The sequence below is a fragment of the Melospiza georgiana genome, chromosome 4 (genome assembly GCF_028018845.1).
Source record: "Melospiza georgiana isolate bMelGeo1 chromosome 4, bMelGeo1.pri, whole genome shotgun sequence".
Classification (NCBI taxonomy): domain Eukaryota; kingdom Metazoa; phylum Chordata; class Aves; order Passeriformes; family Passerellidae; genus Melospiza; species Melospiza georgiana.
In genome coordinates, this window is record NC_080433.1 from 73,149,901 (window position 1) to 73,170,299 (window position 20,399).

The following is a 20,399-nucleotide window of genomic DNA, read 5'->3' on the forward strand; positions in this document are numbered from 1 at the left end:
TCTCTCTCTCTCGACTAGTGCAAAATTAAATAATTAAATAATATCCTGGTTTAATTCCAGATATTCCCTGCCATCTCACTGTGCTTTCAATAACTTCAGCAAGCTTTGAAACGTGCTGTAGAATGACACCCAAAAAACCACCTCTCTAATTGAATTTGAAGATAATAGTATTTGTGCTAAACAAATTCATCTCTTGTGTTCTTTGCATTTTAAGCTTGTTTTTGTAATCTATCCTGTTCAATAATTTCTGAGGCCCTAATCAGGGCTACCTATCTCCTGTGATGTATTGAATCACCCAGGAAATTGCCTGTTGTTTAACAATTAACCAAGCTCATTTCTACTTCCAGCAATAAACATTTAGGACCTTTGAACTGATATTTGCCTGTGAGCTTTTAAAAATTTACATCTGTATAACAAGTAAGTTAGCTACTGCAGAATTCAGACTTCTTGCAGATATCTAGGGAAAAAGTGAAGGAATTGCTTTCTTTCACAGGTGTTGCAAACCAACCAAGGTATTGCTTAGCCTTGAAGGACTTGTCACTCTAAATCTACTCTAAAAATGAAATAATGTTTTATTCAAAACAAAGGATTTATCAACAAACACATTGGAAATTTACTGAAAGCTTCCAACTGTGGCAACTTGGCAAAGCAACACATTTTGGCATTTTATTCTCTCTGTACATATGTTTCACTCACTTAAATGTCATTGAGAATTAGGATGCACATTCATCAAGAGAGTCTGCCACTTCAGGACCAGATTTGTCATCCTTTATCTAACAAGCAGCCTCCCTGGAGCTGGTGGGAGTAATCCTGGTTCTGGAATAGTTCAGAGCAGTCAGCAGCACACGTTTCCAGCAGGAGCTGTGGCCTTGTGTCACACACTGCTTCCCAAGGAGAGGGTTCAGGGTAGGAACCTGATCCTGTGGCTCCATGCTGATTTCTGGAGTTCATTTACCTAAATTCCTTGGGAGTTCCATTGGACAGTCCTGACTCTCTCCTTTTTTCATTCGGCCCAAGGAATTTATGCTATCACCTCTGAGAAACCACTGATTGCTGGGGCTTATTTTCCATTATGAGAGATCAAAAATGAAAGACACTGGTGTTTTTTTTCTTTTTTCCATTTCCTGGAACACTTATATTCCAGGAGAATATTTTATATTTATAGTAATAGCTATAGTTTTATAGTTATAGGTACATTTATATTGATATTTATATGTTTATTTATATTAATATCATTATAGTTATTTAGTTATAGTTATATATTTATATTGATATTTATAGTAATAGTGTTATCGTTTTATAGTTATAGTTACATTTATATTGATATCTATATTTGTGTGTTAATTTATATTTATGTTGTTGTAGTTATCATTTAGTTGTAGTTATATATTTATATTTATAGTTATATTTATATTTATAGTTTTATAGTTACAATTACATTCATATTGATATTTATATTGATATATTTATATAAATATAGTTATTATTTAGTTTGGTTATAGTTATATATTTATATTTCTTTATTGTTTTATTTATAGTTTTTATTTTATTATATTATTTATATTTTTATTTTAATTAACCCCAAACCAGAAATCTTACAATTGTTCATGTGTTTTGCTCTTAAAAACACAAAAGCAATTTGTCTTTGGCGTAAGAATGAAAACTCTAAAAAAATCACAGTATTTATCTGCTTAAGAAAGAATTTCACTAACTTTTTTCACAAACTTCATACTTCAGCTGCCCATATTTGAATAGGTGAGTTTGTTTTAAGGCAGGCAGTATAAAGCACTTGATGCCAGCTCTGTTAGCACCCAGACTGTCAGCAGCTACTGCTTTGTCTTCCCCATATGAAACAGGGATGCAGTGTGAGAGACTCACATTTAGGAACTGTTTAAATTAAAAAAAAAAATAGGGTGTTTTCTGTCTTTCACTCAGTAGTGAACAAAAATAAGTCTGTATATGACTCATAGATATTGGGCCCTCTTCTTCTGTTGCTGCCAATGAATGTGAATGTAACAGGCTTTTTAAAACTCCCTTGGAAAAGCTTGGTATTCCAGCCAAAGAGCATCAGTTTATATTTGTCAGTCTCCTTTGCATCTTTATAATGAAAAGTTCTTATAAATCTGTGCTAGTACTTTTTATTATGGCAGATAACTCAAGGGTATAAAACAGAGTTAACAAGAAATTTTACAGGCACGCATTTTAATGCAATGAAATACTCTGAATTTTTCAGTGTGATCTATTAATTCATTTTATTACAGGGAGTTAATAAATGCTGTATTTCCCCGTTTGTTGAAAAGAGGTAATTGGAAATGATGTCACTATTTGGATCATCAAGAAGCAGGAAATTGGTGGTTGTTAATGATATGCAGCTGTGCCAGGGGTGGTTTAGGTTGGATTTTGGGAAAAGGCTCTTCACCCACAGGGTGTTTGGGCACTGGAACTGGTTCCACAGGGGAGTGGGCACAGCCCAGAAGTGTTTGGAGAATGCTCTCAGGATCAAGGTGTTATCCTAGGGATGTCCTGGATTCAGTGATCCTTGTGCATCCATTCCAAGTGAGGATCTTTAGTGGTTCTGTGGTGCTGCAAATAAAATCATATAACTCCAGTCAGTAACTTTTAAGCTGGCCTAGCTGCTAGAAAATATTGAGTGCCTTTTTTTTTATTTCTGGTACTTCCAGGGTAAGTAGATGAAAGAAAAAAATATACTAGGGATGCAGGTGATGTTGGTATTGCAATGTCCACGTTGCAGGAATACTGGGATTTCACTTTGTTCTTTAACCCCAGAGTGGAGAGGTCTGGTAAGAACCAAGAGAAGAGACTCCAAACAGTGACTCCAAATGAGAGCTCAGCATTCTCACAGAAATGTGTGGAAAAATATTCCCACAGGGTGATAAATTGGTACATGTTGATTCCTGAAATGATAATGTTGATGGAACTTTTCCTGAACTGACAGAGAGCACTCTGACTTTAAGCTCCTTGTCCTTCAGATGATACTGTAAGGTAGTATGTGACCTTTTAGGATATTTATGATGTGAACTGAACTGCCTTTAAAATTATAATCCTTCAACTGTCAGTACATCCTTGCAAAGTTCAATAGATTCATAAATAATGGAAGTTAATATTCTACTACAAGACTTATGTAAATTATAAAGGCAGATATATATCTGGAAATAAAAACACAATACGTTTTTTCCATTAGTATTACTTCAGGTTGAGATGTGAAAATAATCCAAGAGTCATATTCAGAATAAAATTTGTCCTCCTGATTCTAGTAGCTTATCTTTTTCTTTCAAGAGGGTTCATTTTTGCGTTTTCCAGTGTGCTGATTTAGTCCTTTTGGCACTTACCCAAATTCAAAAGTAAAATAAAGCCTCGATGCTGCAGTAACATTTCCAGCCTCTTCTTTATCTCCATTGTATTGCAAATATTTATCCTTTGCTCTCATGCAGCCTCCCACTCAGGAGAGTCTGCCAATCTTTTCAAAAGCTTAGGTCAGGAGATTCTTCTCAGCCCAGCAAAGCTTTCCTGGAAACACAGGAAAGGTCACACAACAATAAGAGTAGCACCAACATTTTGGCTGCAGGCCTTCATACCTAAATGGTTTTGATTTCTGCTGCCATAATCATTGGTTCAGTAATAAATGCTGATGATGAGGGCTGTAATTTCACTTTCCAAAACCTGTGGTGATCTCCCTAGGAGAGCATTGTCTTGTGGAGGGTGCAAGCGCTATTTTTGCATGAATTAGTGAGCATTTGTTAACAGGCTCGTTTTATCCTTTCCAGAGCTGAGGTGCAGTAAGATAAAAAATCCCTGTCAAACAATGGACCTGGTTATGCAGAAGTGAAGCTCTGTAACTCCTGAGCACCTCTCCTTCCTAAACTGTTGCACACAGTGGTTGCCAGTGTGCTGCATGGAAAATGTGATGTATTTCACAGTAGCATTTAGAACAAATAGAATGCAAAAAACCAGCAGCCTCTTGAAAACCAACACATTTCAAAAGCCACGAGGCAGTTCCAGGCAGCAGGAAAAAAGCACATCAGGCTTGTCCCTGGGAGGAGCTGGGAAGTAGACTCCTGCTTTAAAGAGCTACCTTTTCTTTGTTTTAGGTTTTATTCTAAAGTATTGACTGAAGGGAAGGGACAATTCCAGCCCACTTTTCTGGTCCTTCAGTGGATTTTCAAGGGAAGTTTCACCCCACATCTGCTCATCTGCAGTTCAGGAAGAAAGAGAGAGGAGAGGGAGGCAGTAATCTCTGTCAGCAGGTTCCTTCCTATGTCAGGAGACCAAGGCAGAGGGAAAACCCTGTTCTCAGAGACGTCTGGTGCAGCAAACACCTCCTTCCTCTGCTCTGATTCCTGTTCTCTGCTGCAAGGGAAAAGGCTGCACACAGGTGGTGGACAGGCTGTGCTCATCCATCCCCAGCCTTGCCCACAACATCCACTCCTCTGTCCCTGTTCTCAGGAAGGAGCAGGATTTATTTATCTGGGATTTATTTATCTGGGATTTATCCTACACGTGGGTGTTCTAGCTTTTCATCTCGAAACTCTCACCATTGGTGTTTTTTTCCTAAGCATGGAGCAGCCTGAGCATCACCCAAAAGCTTTTTGTGCACAATGACTCCATTGCACAGCTCTATTCCCAGGCACAGCCTGTATCAGACAGTTGAAAAAAATAATTATTATGCTAGACTCCACCAATTTAGAAACTTCTTTAGGCTTCAAATATTTCATTTTATCCTCAGGAACAATCTCCTCTCCTTTTGACCACTCACATTACTGAGACAGGGGCAAGTTTTCCTGCTGGAAGATTTTCCAAGAATTGCCATTTCTTACTCTCCTAAGTTTAACTAGAGAATAATAAACCTTCTTAATCCTGTAATATTTTACAATACAACAGTAAAACCATCAGGTTTGTGCTTTTCTGCAGGGGATATCCACATCAGTCTCATGGCTCATGTTTGAGAAGACTTATTATTCAAAAAGTATATTAAAATACCCCTGAAATGTTAATTATATTTCCATAAGGAACATAAGCAAAAATATGAGGAATATAAAATATTTTGAGTCTTTATTCCAAGTAGAACAGAATGCTTTTCTTTTTATTAAAGTTTTTGCTTCTTCATTTAAATACCTGTCACTTCTTTGAGTTTGCTCAGGGCAGCAAATCACAAAATCTCTTTGGTGCAACCAAAATTTTAAAAAGCTATTGGCCTTCCATTGATGTGGAATTATTAGGTGCATTTCTTATTAGTACAGTTTGTAAGAGCTGTGCCAAAGCAGAGCTTTTTATTTTCCATCTCTCCTGTCTTCTAGCAATTCAGACAGGAGCATCTATTTTCAATTTTTGGGTGTTTCTGACACATTTCTTGCTTGTTCCCTCTGAAAATCCAGCCTTATGGATATGTCTGCATTGCTGTGGTTAATGCTCCAGAAATGCTGTCAAAGCCAAAATTGGTACCTGTCTAGAGATGAGCTCTAAAACACCCCCAGGGCCAGCTCTGGAGAGAATTCCCTGTAATTACAAGGGAAAGCCTTGGCATATGGAGGACTCTGCAGCAATATCCAAAACAAAAATCAATCACAAAAAGTGCAAAAAGTGCAGTGTGAAAGGGCTGGGGAGCCCAGGCTGTCCCACTGCCCTCTGAGCTCTGATCTCTGCCCTAAAGGTGCCTGCACAAAGGCAGATAAGATTCCTGAGTCCTTGGAAAGGAAAATTTCAAGTCAAGCCTCCCACAATCACTTCAGATGAGTACAGACCCAGGCAGTGCCACAAGTTCAAACCATTCCACAATTTAACCTGTAAGTTCATGGCACAATTTTTCTATATTTTCTAATTCTTTGTATAATACTGGCAGCCTCCACTGAGTCTTGGGAGAGTTAATGATGGTCTTTGGAGTTTTAGAAACTTATAAAGCTTTTGGAAGAGAGGGTAAAAGTGAATTTTCTCTTTACAGAAGGAACTTCAAGTCTCCAGTCCCTTTTAGAAGGATTGTGGATGGATGCATCCCTTGAAGCAGATGTACTGGAACTAACATGTAATAACTGATTGACATTAAACCCATGGCTCTTCTGTGTTAATTAGCCTAGATTGCCTAAACCTTTGATATCACCTTACTCCAGGCATAATTCCAATAATTCTGCAAGCTTTTGTTTTGCTTTTAACAATTATTAGCGATTTTTATCTGTCCTTCCAATGCATCCACAGAGTGTTGTGTTTACAAGTTAATTTTATGACACAAAGATTTCTCATCTCACACTTCCAGCAGCTTCTTGGTGATTTTTTTTCTTTTCAGCTTCACTGTTTCATTATCATAAACTTTTGTATTTGATTCAACCAAACTCTTTGCACCTACAGCTCAAACTCAAGCAGAGACATTCTGGAAAGACCATTAGTGTGAGCAAACTAAAATGTGGGAGCTTCTAGGGGTTAAATCAAAATCTTACATATATTGTACTCATTTTTCAAATCTAAACAGCATGACAATTTGTTGGTTTCTTTAGGTATACATGAAGGACAAAAAAAATAACCAAATTATATTAAAAATAAAATTAACTGGATTTGGAAAGTTTTCTCAATTTCTTGAACAATTCTGTTTTTGCTGGCAGGTAAAACAAGGCAGGGTGTTTCCTACCACTTGCTGCTATTCTTTAGTACAAGGAGAGCCCATTTCTTTTATTCTTCATTAAATTATTTCCTGCATCAAACAGCAGAATTGAGGTGGCACTGAACACATCTTACACAGACCCTGCCCTGCATGGCCCTAACCACTCCACAATAACTGACTTGTGTTTCATGCATTTTAAAATGAACTAAAACAAGGGGAGAAGTTTAATATGGTCACTGTCCAAAGCATTTCAGCTCCAGAATACAGATCAGTTCATAGGTGGCAATTACAGAGGCTTGGATGCAGAGCTTTTCATCTTTGCTATTTGTAATCCCACATGGCATATCAAAACCTCCTTTGCAAAATGAAATACCAGGTTCAAAAGTTGCTTTGATGTGAAGACAAAAGCCCTGATTCTTCTTTTGGACTAAAGTAAGTCTGTTGAAGACTGTGTTGGAATTCGAAAAAATAAACTCAGTCTTAATTTCACGCCTTTTTTCTACCAATTAGTTTTTACTTAGTGTCACAGTTTAAGATATGCTCTCAAGCAAACAGTAGAAACAATCAAAGAAACAACTGCCACAGTACTTCCCTCAAGAAATTACTTCCCTCTAGAAATAACTCTATTAGTTTGCATCAATTTGCTTCAATTATTTAGTCTTAAACCCACATATTTAAATATAATTATCTGCTGAAAACCTCACAGTACAATCAGCATTAGTCACCACCAGCTGCTTTTTTTTTCTTTTTTTTTCCCCATGAATAGGTTGCAGAAATTGTTATTTCAAGAGAAGGCAAAGATGACTAAATTAATTTCATTCATTTCATATGAGGGGGGAATTCTTCACCCTGCACAAGAGCAGGTAAAGAGGAAACTCCTCATTACAATGAGATAAAATTACAAGAAAGAAAGAAAATCAGGTAGAAACTCTTAAAAAATGTTATAAAAAGAAGCAGAACCTTTCATTAGGGTGTAAGAACTGCATATGCAAATGAAATTGCACCAGGCACCATCTGGGGACACTGACTTGCTAAAATTTGTAAATGAAAGGGGATAATTCTGCACAAAGGCTGCAGAATACAGACTGGGGGTAGAGAGGGGTGTGGGAGTTATTGGTTGGTGTGTAAACAATTCTTTTGTATCTTCCATTTGACTCAGAAAGAGAGAGATCATTCAGGGTACAAAGCCAAGAACCTGCTCTATAAAATCAGGGGATTTTTCAACTGCGCCCCTTAAAGCAAAACCAAAAAAAACCAATAAAATTTTCTTATCAGAAACACAAGTTACAAGCATTATGTAAAAGCAAGCAAACTCCTGCAAAGCTTGAGCACCAGCTTTCTTCTTTGCTGACTGAGTACCACCCACATCCTGTGAACCACAGATCTCCTGAATGACTGAAAACTACACTCAAAGCAAATCTACCATTACAAAACCAGATGAGAATCCTGGCTGGAGTGTGCTCAGAAATGCAAAGTTCCCTCTCAGAATGCCCATACATTTAAATGAGTACAATATTATTAAGTTGAAATTTGGTTTGGAGTTTTTTTGTGGTGTTTTGTTTTGTTTTGTTATGGAGTTTTGTTGTTGTTGTTGTTTCTGGGTTTGGGTTTGGTTTTTTATCTTCCAAAATGGGATAGGACACTTTGGTTTTTGCAAAATTATCAGCAAATCAGAATAGGCTGTGAAATAAATCCAGAGAGACTCCTCAGTTTCAGTAATTTAGTACTATCCACATTCACCATCAGATGTAACTCCCAAAGCTGCTGTGCAACATATCTTCTAACAAAGGGATGTTTTGGAGTAGCTGAAAATGCTGTTTGCTTTTAGTTTCATAAAAACCATAAAAAAGGGAGAGTAAGAGTTCTACCTGAAGTCTCAGGTACTTCCCAAACTGTTAAGAGACAAAAGCAAAGTTGAGCTCAAAATCCCTGTTATCTACATACCCATACACTCTTAAAACCAAAGAAAATACAGCAAATAAAAGGAAAAAATTCATGATAGCTACAAGCAGCTGAAATTTAAACCCCAGTGGCAGCACCTAGATTGTACAGTAGGCTTATCTTGTTCAGCATTTCTATTTTTGAATTTGGGATCCAGCATCTTTACACCCACCTGTGCAAGAATGTTTGAGCCATGTATTTAAATGAGACACTGCAAAGAGTGTTTGAAAACTGGGAGACAGATCATTAGCAGACCACAGCATAATCTAATTCTCAGTGTCATTATCAACACCATCCTCCAAAAAGTCTGCACACAGTAAAAATTCCTGTATGACTGCTATGTGGAAAAGGCATTGTGGCTGTGAAAAAGGAGTAAACATTTTTATGGACAGCAGAAATGTTCCATCCCCAGTGTCTAAGCAGCAACCTGCCTTAGGAAATAACCATTATAAAGGGTCATTATGTAATTAAGGCTAAATTAAGATCAAGTGACTGGTACCTTTTCACTTTTTCTTTTTGCTGAGCTATACAAGAGCTGATAAATATTCAGTCTTGATAAAAGACCTGAATGAAAGAGATAGCTCAGAGTGTGCTACGTCTCAGATAACAAAAAACTCTCGTTATGACATGCCTGAACACTTTGTTTTGCTGACAGCTCAGAGCGTCTATTGCAAAATCCAGAAAGAACAGGAGTAAATTGCATGAATCCTTACAGTAAATTTAATTGAAATTTCTATGTGCCTTAGAAAACCACTTACTGTTGCTGTCAAGCTGAGCAGGACAGAGCATGGTTCCAGTGGCTAAGTAGCAAAATGTCTTTCTCTTTGACACAAAATAAGACAGGGCTGTTTTAAATTTCTGTGTTTCTGTGAAGATAAGTACCTGAATTGCAGTCCAGCAGTGCCCTAGGAGTACAAATGCAGTGTTTCACAAACAAGTTTAGCCTTCATTGACTAGCTTACATCAATAAGCAGGTTGCCCAGACTGGTTAGGCTCCATATGTTGACACAGCCTATTACTTTCTGCTGAGGGAAATTCACTATTTCAGAGGGCCAAAAAAATTATTTAGCACCAAGTGCCATCAGCCTGAAATGGCCCTTGTTTTCCGGTCACAAAAAATGACAGTACCCTTAACCTGAAAGCAAAAAGATTTTAAGTGTTTTTAAGCTTTTCCCACATTTGGATAGGTGTTTAAAAACCTCATGTTGATACATCAGTTAACATTATTGCCTCCATCTTGCATTTGAGGGGAAAATATAGTCTTGGTTGTGGTTCACTGGCTGGAAAATTTACTGTGATTAATTTATTTTTTCAATGATAAATCATCAGAATTCTGCCCACCCCTCATATTAATGTGTTGTTGGATGAAATGCCTTGGTACTCCTATAATTTGCCCACTGTATATGATTTGATTAGAGAAGGCCCTGCATTGAAAGATCTATAATCTTGTTATAATCTTGTGTTGTGTCAAATGAGTTGCACCTGCAAAATCAGTGTAGAGGGAGATTTCAGTGTCCAGTGAAATGATCAGATTCCTTTCTTCTGGATGCTATCCACAGTCAGTGAGTACCAAAACTTCCTCTAGACTCTACTAAACATGCTCAGGATTTTTTGGTTTGGTTTGGTTTGGTTTGGTTTGGGGTTTTTTGGGTTTTTTTTTTTTTTGTTTTGTTTTGTTTTTTGTGGGGTTTTTTGGTTTTTTTTCTCTCTGTAATGCCTAAGACATTTGCAATGCAGTCAGTCCTCAAAGCTGTAGCCCTGTAAACAGCAGAAATAAAAAAAATACAGGGGACATCACATATGCAACTGCTTGATTCTGGGAAGAGTGAATGGAAAACAGAAGAGGGAAAATGTATTTAAAGTTAATTAAAAGTTATTTGCACTTCTAAGCCAAGAATTTGGAAGTCAATTCAGCTGTCATTCACCTGCAAATCTTGGGGATTTTTTTCTTCTGAACTAGTAGATAACATTTTACTTTCAGAACAGCACTGAAAAATGGAGACATTAAAGCATAACCTGACAGAAATGAGTCAGTAGTTACACAATTACATTTGACCACCCGTGGCAATGTGACAGAAGTAAAAAAAAAAAAAAAAAAAAAAAAAGAAATTACTTGAGAGAAGCAGAACACTGTCTTTCAAAACATCTGAAAATGTTAAAGGTTTTAAATTGTACAGGGCTGTGCACCCTTAAAGCTCATGCCAGGCTTCAGTCTGTCACAAGGATGTCTCATGTCCCATGTTTTCTTTGTGAAGGAATTGCAGCATAGCCACAGTCCCAGCCCTCACAGTGATCCTGTGTCACCGGTACCAATAAACCACATGAAAGGTTTATTTTATTGGACCAGATAAAAGGAGTATTTTTTTTTTCATCTTTCACACTCCCAGGCTCCTCAGTACCAACCCTCATGTGCCCAAATGTTTGGGGCAGAGAGGAAATCCCTGCTCAGTGCCCAGGGAGCTGCAGCAATAGCCAAGCAGAAATCCAAACTCCAAAGGTGTTCCAGCAGGAGGAAAGCAGAAATCCAAACCCCAAAGGTATTCCAGCAGGAGGACAGCCTTTCAGGGACAGCCTAGCAGAGATCCTGCAGCTCCATTTTTAAAGGCTGCTGAGCCCCTCAGTTGTTCTGGGTAACAGACACAGGGTGATTACACAGGAGTCATGCTATGGGCTGAACCTGGGGCTGCCCTTCTGTTTGCTCTGCTTGTTTGCCTACTTTTAGCAGTCTGGGTATCCTGGCATTAAATCTCGACCAATAAATGTAAATGTGTGCGTTTGCATGGTTGTGAGGGAGGAGCCACTCTGACCTACTGGCTTTGCCTGGCGTTTGGAGTGCAAAGTGCAGGAGGTGAAATGGGCAAACCCAGGTGGCTCCACCTCCATAAGGGAAGCAGATCCAAGTAAAGCCAGACATGCAGAGATTTTTGAAGGCTCTGTGTTTGCAGAAATACTGATGCCTCAGGTTTTAGCTTTTATATTTTTAGACTCTGTGCTGCTTTAGTGTGTGGGTCTGGGCTTCATATCAGGGGACGGTGAGCTCTGTGCACAGAGCAGGGAGACAAAACAATTCCTGCTCCAGCTGGGCACCAAGGACAAATGATCCAAATCTCAGCCCAGGAGCACAAACCCCGTGGGCTGGAGAGAGAAAAACAAGCAGGGTGGGACTGCCTGGGCTAAAGCTGCAATGGGACAATGAACTGCAAGGTGCAAATGGAGCAGAACTGATCCCAGGGACAGAGCCCGTGCCCGGCCGTGCATTTTGGGGCCGTTTTGGTTCATCTTGGGTGCAGCCCTGGCTGGGCTCTGGTGCTGCCCAAGGTGCATCCATGGAGGAGATCCTTTGAATAAATCCCTGCTTTGTTCTTTAACTCTGTTCTAGATCAGCCTTCACAAGGCATCAGTATCACAGGCATGGGAGTATCTCTGCTGAAATGCTCAGGGCAATGTGAGGGCTGGCACACACACGTGTTGGGTGTTGGGGAGATTTCCTCTCTGGCAAACAGCAGCTGGAACAAGCAGAGGTGCTCCTCACTGCTCTGGCTTTGAGCAAGTCCAAACAAAACTCCCAATTTGTCAGAGTGTAGAAAACGAAACCAAACTGCAGTTTGATGCTTCTCCAGTGAAATACTTGTAATTTTCACTGTATTTTGTTACATCATAGGAATCCAGCCTATGTGGAACTCACAGAACCACAGGGAGCAGCAGCAGCAGCTGCCCAGAGTTGTTTGCTGAGGCTTGGTGTCACAGCCTTAAGTGCTGGACACGCACAACTAGGTGAAATCTCTGGTTTTCGGGGAAGCAAGAGCTCACTAGGTTTGCATTAACCCTAATTAAAACTTGGGAGGGGCTACATGCCAGTGACAAAGCTGGGGACAATCTCATGTGGGTTTACATAACCAGCCTGCTCTATTCTGCACACAATAGCTCACTGTACAGGGGCTGCAGGGGAAGGGCCATGGGAACACAAGATGGGGAAAACAAGGAGGCCCAGAGAAGGGGCACAGTTTATTTGATTTGTTATTTAGTGGTGTTTTACTTTCCAGCATCAGGCATGAGTGGCACAAGGAGCTGTGAGAGCAATGCAACCATCAGCTGCCCTGCAGCAGCCATGGCTGGGGGCGTTCCACTTCTTTGTGGACAGTGGATGATGGAAAAAAACAACATTATCCATGAGGAACCAGTGGCAGAAGAAGATGTTCCATCTGTAACATGGGTGTTAGTTTGAAGTGGACAGCTAGGACATTGAGGAAAAGCCAAAAATTCACAAATATGTACAATAGGACTTTCAGTTTGTCTGCAAACTGCAGGAGCAAGAATCCTTTGTCTTATTTATTAGCATAAAGTTTTCCAAATTGTTTAGATTTTTTTTTCCTATTCAGTCTGGAATAAAAGCCTTAAATTACAACAGTAAACTTTTTTAAGGCCTCAAAAGCCCAGGGATTCCACAGTGCACCAAGGGCAAAATGCATCTGCCAAACTTTCTATTTTTACCTCTTTTAAGCTATTTTAATACCACTTCACTTGGGAAAGAAAACAAAGTCCCTTTTGCTGTTAATAATATACTATTCTGCTCTTTTGATCCTTATGTTTTGCTTTCTAATTGCCTAAATGTCATGCATGCCTAATAAATTGGATAAAGGGTATTGATTACGCCTCTGGTTTGTGTAGCTAAAACATAGAGTCAATTAATCTGCACTGTATATTTATGAAGATAATCAGTTATTAAAACTGAAAGGAGGCAGGCAGAATTAAGCTGGAGAGTATTTCAGCAGATGAGTCCCTATCCAGGGTATATTCACAAGATTTTCCCAGGCTTGTGTTTCAAAACAGAGAGCACTGGAAATCACTGTAGACGTTGAGGAGGTGCTGGGTTCATGTTTTACCTGAAAAAAACCATGGTTTTTTTACCAGTTATTATAACAACAAACAAACAACAACAACAACAAAAGAGGAAAAAAAGGACAAAACAAACAAACAAAAAAACCCCACCCCAAACTCCTGAACAGCCCCCAAAACAATGAAAAAGCTCAAGACTCGGAGCCCTTGATATGAAAGCATGTATATACTTAATTTTTTCAAATGCAATCTAAGATAGAACAAGGTAGAGATCTAGGAAGTCATAATGTTTTACTGTGGATTTTTTGGGGTTTTATTTAATTAAGGTTGGGATTAAATGTGTGAGATGGTATTTTTTGTCTGGATTTTGATGTTTATTAGTTTTTTATTTATATCACAGTTTTATAAACTGTGAGTTCTATAGTGTTTTACCTTAATAAATTAAAAATGGTGTTGTATTTTTAATAAGGTTTTTTAAAGACAAATTGTTTAATTAAGAAATTATATTTAAATTATTTGTATTTTTAATTTCATAACTTGTAGGGGGATACAATATAAGAAAGTAAAGGTAGTATGGAAAGTAAAGGTAGTATAGCAAGTAATCTTACCCCTTAAAGAGTTGCAGCTGAGCCAATCATTAATGATGAGGAGCAGGCCTGATGTTAATAGGCCACAGCTGTAGCCAATAATAAGAGTGCTATAAAAGAGTGGGTTGAGGGGAACTGGAGTTGCTTGGCTGCTGTGAGGACAAGGATGAGTTAGTGCCTGGAGGAGCTGCCTACAAGAAACATCAAGGAAGTATGAAACTGGCAATATGGAACCCTTGCAACTTCTGCAATGTAATGAGAGCAATAGCTAATTACTTGTTTTTTCTAATGTGGATTTTAAAATTTAATTATATCACATTATTTAAATTTATGAAGAAAGTGAAGAAGAAGGATTAGGTTTTGGTTTAAAAAAATTATTTTTATTTTTATATATTTTGTTTTATTTATATACATTATTTTCATTTATATATGTTGTTCTATGTTACCTTTTATTTATTTATTTATATTTATATATGTTGCTGTATTCTAAGACTTTAAGTGTTCCGGTATGTAATATTGCATGCTTTTATTTAAACTGTATACTTATAATTTTAGGCTTGTTGTTTAATTTTGGAAGTTTTTTCTTTGGTCTCAGGTTAAATGCAGTGTTCTCTTGGGGGGTCAGTGTTTGTTAGTACAGAAAGTTTAAGATTCTCAGTAACCAGGGTTCCAACATTTCACCATGCTCTCTAAATTCCCCATGGCTGTGAGACTGTGCAAAGAGAGGGGGTCACCCCATGGGGTTCAGGTGCCCCATTGAGTGCAGTGCCCAGGGCCAAGGTCCCAGTGGGATCCCCCTTTCCCCCTGGGGGAAAGGTGCTGCTGATGGTCAGAGATCAGGGCTTGGAACCCTTCAGGATGTGGAGTTGTGCTGCTGGGACAGAGGCGAATGTGGCCAGGGTGCTGCTGATGCCTTGTGAAGGCTGACCTAGAGCAGAGGCTGGGTAGAGTTATAGAACAAAGCAGGAATTTATTTGAAGGATCTCTTCCATAGATCCACCTTGGGCAGAAGAACTCAAAATGGCCACAAAATGGACACCCAGTCACGCGGTCTGTCACTGGGATCAGTTCTGCTCCACTTGCATCTTGCAGTTCATTGTCCAATTCCGGCTTTAGCCCTGGCTGAGACCTCCAGGCTCTAAGGAGCACAAATCCACTGGCAATGGCATCCTTGCTGGGGATTTGAGCCTCTCGCTGGAGAAAATGTGATGGCAGGTAAAGAATGATGTGCTGGGAGTTTTTCACGAATGGAATGGGGCTGCTGGGAGATGTTCCTTGAGCTTTATTGCAGCATCAGCCTCATTACATGGTTGGGGCAACAGAAAGGTGATAAAAACTCTCATCTTGCCAACAGCAGCCAACGATTTCTTTGTTACAGAGCGCTTCAGAAACTTTCTAGCCAATAGCACATTGCTGAAGCTCACAGATGATTGTTCTGGCCAATCACTAGAAGCACACATACACCTGCTTCACACTGTTTGCTTGTCTGCTCTCTATTAACAATACACAACACCCCATTATTAATTTTAAAAGCTCCTACTGTCTTGCTAAGCATATTTTCTGCAGTTTTAAAGTTTATCTCAGCCAACCCTGAACTCAAGCTATTGTTTTATGTCCTTGCTTGCTGTACTATGGTAACTTTTTCTACTTCCAGACTTTGCAGCTGTTTCTGTTTTCTATTCTAAGGCCTGCTTTAACAGCTTTCTGAAAATCTTCTTACCTTTACTATTTCCCAAAAATGACAAAGAATTTGGCTTGTTTTCTGCCTTTCTTTTCAACTATTTCTTAATAATAGCAGCATTTGCTTCTTTGAGGAATATGTGTGCACCCTGTGTTTATGGTTTTCTTTTCACTCCTGTGTTTTGATTCTCTGAGATAATCTGAAGGAGCATGAAAATCTTTAATCTTGATAAGAAAGTTATAATTTCAAGTATAACTTAAAGCCTATCTTCTCAGAGAGAAGCAGCATTTTTATCTTTCAGCTTGGGTCAGTTAGGAGAACATACAACAAAATATTCGCATTTTTCTCATCTCTAATATATACAATGATTCTGAGACAAATCATCCTTCTGGTCTCAGGGATTTCGAAAATGCTGTGAGGCACTAGAACAGGATTTTTTTCCTCCAGACTAGTTTAAAAACTGTAATATTTTTTCTCCAGTTAAGGGAGTGTGTCTAGAATCCTTGTAAATATTAGCAAATTTTACAGGCCAGAAGGATTGCATTTTCTAATTGAAATCAAATGAAAAACAGCAGTAAAGGTCATTTTTTTTTCTTCAGGTTTTATTTAAGCAAATAGGTAAAAGGGAAAAGAGAAGCTGAAACTGTGAAAATTTTTTTCAGATTTACTTTTCAGTTTCCTGACTCAAACAGAAATGCACAGCAAGTTCTGCAGCCATTAATATGAAATACTGTGTGAGGGATTCAATTTCCCTCAAGAGGAACTAAATCCAGAGCCAGGATGAACACTGTAGTCCCAGCTCCACAGGGAAAAGGGAAGGAAAAGAAAGGAAAAAGGAGACGAGAAATTGAAAAGGAGGAGAGAGAGGGGAAAGGGAAAAGGAGAAGGAAAGGAAGGGGATCCCAGCCACATTCTTTATAATTTATTTCTGGGATGCCTTTTTCTAACTCACCCAAAATAACTTGGGTCTAATCACACCTCCAACTAAACCATGAATGTCACTGAACTTCTCAAGGCTCTCCCCTAAAATTAATAATTAAAGACAAAATTGAAGGTTTCAAAACTGATGCTTCAAAAACTCAGTTTCATTTCATTAATGCTCCCTGCGCCCCTTCTACTTCAATTAGGAATTTTGTCATATATGCTAAAGTTCATTAATTATCATATTGCAGGGTCTTGGCAGGCAGTTTAAAAATAATCCCATAGCCTTTGGAGCTTTGATTTCAGAGGATTCATTCGGTGTGCTCTGGGGCTGTTGTGTAACTACCATGCTTGTTTGTCTGACAACAACAAGTTTAAATCAGGTTTCTTTTTTTTCTTCATTCTTTTTGTTTAAATGCATTTTCACTGTCACTCTGCTGTGGAGCCAGGCAGACAAAGATAAAAACATTGCCAATTGCAAAATCCAGATGGCATGGATGCTTAAGTAGCCATTTAAGTTACTTCATTACAAACATGTATATGTTAAAATTAAGACACTGAAAATTACTATTCTCTTGTTCACCTAACTGATGTGTTGAAGTCATTTAAAAGAAAAAAAAAATCATGCTTTCTACACACATAGGCACAATGTAAAAAATTGGAGGAAAAGAAACACAGCAAATACAACAGAAGATGAATTTTATTCTTTTGAGAATAAATAATTACAGAAAATTCCAGGCTGTTCCTAAAAATACACATTCCTATAATAGTGCTATGTAGTGGATTACATCTCCTATTACCAGTCTGGATAGATTATGACATTATTAATTTCTATCTATAGATTGCAGATAACACATAAGAAGGAAATCTAACAAAGGAGGTGATGATATACGGGATTATGAAGAGAAGGAGGAAAGCGCAGGCAAAGGTAGGAGCTGAAAGCAAAACCAAATTGCAAAAGTGCATTTTTTGTTGCTGGGGTTTTATTTTTGCTTGGTTTGGAGTTGTTGGGTCTTTCTGTTTAAAAATGGAACACAGCTATGTTGTCCAAGTTCAGCACACAGCAATCCCCATGAGAACTGTTGTTGCTCCTCTGCCAGAATATCAGATAGAGAACATCAGCTCTCTCTCTGCAGCTCTTCTTCCTCCTCCCCTCAGCCCCTGTGATCTCTGATTCATCCTCCAGGGACAGAGAGCAGAGCCAGCCTTGGTAAGGAGACTGCACTAGAGAGGAGATGCCATGTCAGCAGTGCATTGAGGTAAAGCCCCCTTAGCTAACCCACCCAGCCCTAAGGAAAGAGGATTTCCAGAGGGTGGGAAGGTACAGGAGGTGTTCTGCCTCCCAGCAAGGCTCCAGGATAGCTGGCAGGCAGAGAAGGAGGCCCTGGCTTCTCAGAGCTTGTGACACAGCTCTGGCCTTGGCCTCCCTCTGCAAGGACTTAAGGGCATCTCTACAAATTTTCCTTCCCATGTTCCTTATCAAAAAAAAAAGTCACAATCTGGCCGTTAAATCAAAACTTCAGTCACACATTTCCTCCTCCCAGCAGGACTTCTGAGCTGTCTTTATTCCTTCAGAGCCAAACAAGAGGGTGATGAATGGAGATATTGTGGCATGGGAACAGAGCTTGGGATCTGCCTGATGTTAGGCAGAAATGAGAATCCAGTGTTCTTTTGGAAGTACCATCCTTGCTTATCCCACAGGATTAACAGAGCCATCTCTGGGGGAAGGGGCTGCTCCACTCAGCCTCAGACTGGTGCTTTGGAATGCAAAACTTCACACATAAAATAATCCTATAAACCAGGATGAATTCAATGGTTATGAACGTAGGAAAAGTCCATTTTGAAGAGCATGTCATAGGAGTATAATTAACCCACCCCATTCTTATCTGCAACAGATCTTGGGTTAATAGAAGTAGGCTGAGTGTCTGGCTCATGATACTACATTATATTGCAGTTTTCACTCCAAATAATTGCAAATTACTTTACAAATTATCTACACAGCCTGCCTGACCACTTTAAAGCAACTGCTGATAGGGACAAGCTCAACCAACATAAAGAGCTGTCAGAGGATGTGCAGCTGGTGGAAAGCTGTGTCTGGAGTGACCAAGGTTCAGTTTGCTAATCTAAAACATGACCCTCACTGCCTGCTCTGATCCACTAAACAATGCAGAGGTGACCAGAGAAAATGATGATTGAAATTTTGTAAGGTCCTTCTGTATAGAGCTAAACAGGAGACATCTCTACCCCAAAGTTGCTACAAGGTGCAGTACTTGGTGTCCAAGGTCTCATCTGAAAAGAAAACCCAGTGAGTAAATTGTGGGATTCATTCTCTGAATTCCAGAACAGTGAAAGGCTCAGTGCATCTCACAGGACTGAAAGCATTTGGGTATTTTAAACATGATGCTTAAGAGACTAAACCACCCCCTCTGGGAACTGAGTTAATGTTTCAATTCCAATTCACTTTAAAAGCATCTTACTGGCAAGACAAGTAGAGGCAGGTTGCCAGAGCCTAAGGTAGGTATTCCAAGTGCTTGTCAGGGGTGGATAATGCAGCACACTGCTGGTTTTTCGTGTTTCAGCACCACAAGGAAGCACTGTGTTCTCAACCTGCTCCTGGAGCCACGGGAGAAGCTGTTCCCCAGCCCTCGGTGCGTGATGGATGCTCTCAGGAGGCTGGGAGGTGGCTGCAGTGAGATACAGCACCCCTGAGGCTGAGGAAACTGCAAGGTAAAGCTGAGGAGTTCAGGAAACAGGATATCCATCCATTCTCTGGAATGGACCATAAAGGAGAAACTGCCTTGCATTAAATCAGCTGCTGGTTCTCTGAAGAGGAAGAAGCAGCAGAGGGACTGAAGTACTGCTGTAATAGTGGAGATTTCTTTGAAATCCATCTGTTGCTGCTCAGGGGAAAAACCAGAATGCTGCATTCTGCAAGAGCAAATCAAGTTGTTTTCTGAGAGAAGGCGGAAAGGGGTGCCTGGATTTCAAAGTTTTTCCTACTGAACAAAACCTGTGATGGTTCTTGTGTCTCACCTACTCCCGCTGGCCAAAGGGAGTTTGTTCCTCCAGGTGACCAGTGCAGGACTAGAACTCAGATATTGCTTTGCAATGCCTGCAGAGACCAGCACGTTTTCTGAAAAATCCCAATTACAACTCCCTAGTTAAAATTAGCTATATGCTAATTTGTCCTTTAAAAATTAGCAGCTCCGTGCAAATTGAAAACAGATGTCTGTGTCTCCAGTCAGTGCTAGTTAGTTTAGGCACTTCTTCCTCACACAACCTGCTGCTCCATGTCCCCAGAGCCACAGCCCCAGCACTGATCACAGGGCAGGCAGCCCCAGTGCCTCACACACACCTCTGTAGCTTGCCAGTGATCATTTCTGGCATTTTAGTATTGTTTTCTTTAGTGAGGTGCCAAACTCTGGGGATTTGAAATGCTGGGCCTGAGGCCAATCCTCTGGGCTTTTTGAAATTTGCTTGTAAGCAGTGTAAACCTCAGGCCAGTGCTGTGGCCAGGTGACAGATTCTGCCTCTTGGCTGGGAGCAGCTCTCAGTGGATGTGTTGCTGGGACAGAATGTGCATGTAAATGGAGCTGCTGGCAGTGAGGATGAGCACTGACACTGCCTGAAAATGCTTGATGCTGTGGGGTCAGTGATGCAGGCAGAACCAACTTTTCCTGAGTTATTTCGTCACTGAAAGTCCACACTTTCAGCCTGCACACTTTTAATTCTTCATTAAAGTGCTGCACTGGTTTTAAGTGAGACATTTGAAATGGCTTTACAAAGGTCCTTGCTGAGCAGTACCTGCACTGCTGCTTCATTACTG